This window comes from Aegilops tauschii, chromosome 3, assembly GCF_002575655.3.
Source record: "Aegilops tauschii subsp. strangulata cultivar AL8/78 chromosome 3, Aet v6.0, whole genome shotgun sequence".
In the NCBI taxonomy this organism is placed as follows: domain Eukaryota; kingdom Viridiplantae; phylum Streptophyta; class Magnoliopsida; order Poales; family Poaceae; genus Aegilops; species Aegilops tauschii.
This window is the reverse complement of record NC_053037.3, coordinates 110,506,793-110,509,809: the sequence shown is the minus strand read 5'-3', so window position 1 is coordinate 110,509,809 and position 3,017 is coordinate 110,506,793. Positions and strand designations below refer to the sequence as shown.

The following is a 3,017-nucleotide window of genomic DNA, read 5'->3' as shown; positions in this document are numbered from 1 at the left end:
AATTTAAGTTTGGAGCAGAGGGATTTCTAGACTTTCTATTGCCATTGAAAATTCCAATAAGGCACTTTTTGAACTTGATGAGTTGGAAAACAAACGCCCACTATCATTACCAGAAGCAAACTTTAGGAGGATTCTAAAGTCACATATTCTTCGTCTCTTATCTTATCAGCAGCAATATTGGAAAAAACATTGCACTATACGTTGGGTTAAATTCGGAGATGAGAATTCAAAGTTCTTTCAAGCGATGGCCTCTGAAAGGATGAGAATTAACAACATTGCCTCCCTGACCAATGACAATGGCACCATCGTGGAGGATCATGCTGGAAAAGAGGCACTCATCTTTAATACGTTCAAGCAAAGATTGGGTTCGGCATCACATCATGATATGAAATTCAATCTAGATAGAATTATTAAAAAAGTTGATGGGTTATATGAGCTTACTGGTCCATTCACCACGGAAGAGATTGATAATGTTATTAAGCTCATGCCAGCCGATCGTGCACCTGGCCCGGATGGCTTTAACGGTGCGTTTCTCAAATCTTGTTAGCACATTATCAAGCACGGCTTCTATAAGCTCTGCTTCCAATTTTTTGATGGTAATCTCAATCTTGAAAGCATTAATGATGGTTTCATCATGTTAATACCCAAAAATAATGCCCCATCATCAGTCAACGATTATAGACCGATCACTTTGCTAAACTGTTGTCTCAAAGTCATAACCAAGCTACTTGCCAACCGCCTGCAAAGAGTGATCCTACGTATAATTCATCGAAACCAATATGGATTCCTCAAAGGCCGCACTATCCAAGATTGCCTTGCTTGGGAATTTGAATACATTTACCAATGCCAGGCATCTAAGAAAGAAATTGTGTTACTCAAGCTTGATTTTGCCAAGGCGTTCGACACTATTGATCATGCAGCCATGCTAACAATAATGAAGAATATGGGCTTTAATGACAAATGGCTTGGTTGGGTGAATGCATCTTTGGGTCTGGTAAATTTGCGGTTCTCTTGAATGGTGTACCTGGAAGGCAATTCCATTGTACATGCGGGGTCCAGCAAGGCGATCCCTTCTCGCCTCTGCTATTTGTATTGGCGGCTGATCTCCTGCAAGCAGCAATCAATGACGCCTACACTAGAGGAGCAATCCAGCTGCCTATCCCCTCGACCAATCAAACGGACTACCCAGTCATTCAATATGCGGACGACACTATTCTAGCCATGCAAGCTTGCACAACGCAAGCAGTGATCATCAAAGACATTCTCTCGGACTATGCAACCTCTATTGGTCTCAAAATAAACTTCCACAAGTCAACTTTGATCCCCATAAACTGTCATGAAGACACGTACAACTGCATTGCAACCATCTTCGGGTATGTGGTGGGTAAAATGCCTTTCACATACCTCGGTTTGCCTATGGGGACGACCAGGCCATCTGTGCTAGATCTTTTCCCTCTTGTCTGTCGGGTGGAACGAAGGCTTTCTGCTACACTCAACATGATCTCCTATGGGGGGAAATTATCACTTCTCAACTCAGTCATAACCTCCCTAATCATCTTCGCTCTTTGTACTCTCAAGTTGCCAGTGAGCATTATTGAACTTCTGGACAAAATCAGACGCAAATGCTGATGGACCAAAAAATGGAGAATGGGGATTCTTGCAACTCTCTTGCGGCTTGGGACATGGTCTGCCAACCCAAGGTTTCGGGAGGCCTCGGTGTCATTAATCTCAAGGTACAAAGTGATGCACTTCTGCTAAAATACCTCCACAAATTCTATAACCGATGGGACCTGCCTTGGGTGCAACTCATATGGAACACGTATTATAGCAACAAGATCCCCCATGCAGCTGATCCCTGCGGGTCTTTTTGGTGGTGGGATGTGATGAGACTAATGCCAATCTACCGAGGGATTCGAAAGCCTAAGTTCACACGGGAAATGACATACTCTTCTGGAAGGATCATTGGACGGAGTATTCTGGCAGAAACACACCCGCGGGCTTTCTCATTCGCCACCCAGGAGGATATTTCTGTTAGAGATTTCTTGGGAGCCACGACTTTGCGCGAAACATTTCATCTGCCGCTGTCGGTACAGGCGCATGCAGAGACTAGAGATCTTCAATGTCTCGTACGTGACATTCATCTGCAAGATAGCCTCTCGGGGAATGATAGCTGGAACTGTACTTGGACGACTCAGAAGTACTCGGCCAGCAAATTCTATAACTTTTACTTCAGGGAGGTTCGGGCCCATCAAACTTATACCTAGCTTTGGAAGTCTAAGGTTACAATGAAAATAAAGGTTTTTGGGTGGCTTCTTCTGTCTGATAGACTCAACACCAGAAACATGTTGAAGCGAAGACACAACATTGGCAATGACTATACTTGCCCCCTCTGCGAGTCCAACGTGGAAGAAACACTTGAACATCTTTTCTTTGGTTGTGCCTTCAGCAAGGATTGCTGGTCTGATATTGCCATTAGCTGGAGTTCTCAAGGTTCACGATTGGATTGGATAAGCACAGCTAAAACTGTATGGAACAAGCCAATGTTCATGGCAATATTTCTACAAGCTGCATGGAGCATCTGGAAGGAACGAAATAATAAAGTCTTCAGAAGAATAACACCCACGAAAACATCCTGGATTTCAAGACTAAAAGAGGATCTATCTCTTCTAACTCATAGGGTTGGAGAAAAACACACCTCCTTTCTCACCTCCTTTGTAGCTACTCTTTGATTTGTTCCCTTCCCACCCCCCCAACCATCCCCAAGGGGACGGCATGTACAGTACCATATGTAAATCCTCTCATTTATTAATTTAATTACACAGTAGGAGGCTCTCCTACTGTTTCAGGTGTCAAAAAAATGATAAATTTAAGTTCAATTAATCATATTACTTGAGAACTCCCACTTAGATAGACATCCCTCCAATCCTCTAAGTGATCACGTGATCCAAATCAACTAAACCATGTCCGATCATCACGTGAGATGGAGTAGTTTCAATGGTGAACATCACTATGTTTAT

At 43.2% G+C, this 3,017-nt stretch overlaps 1 pseudogene; it reads left to right on the top strand.

Annotated features, from left to right (window-relative positions):
• Positions 1-244: 244 nt before the first annotated feature.
• On the top strand, positions 245-2,729 carry LOC141042757 (uncharacterized; annotated as a pseudogene).
• The last annotated feature ends 288 nt before the right edge of the window (positions 2,730-3,017 follow it).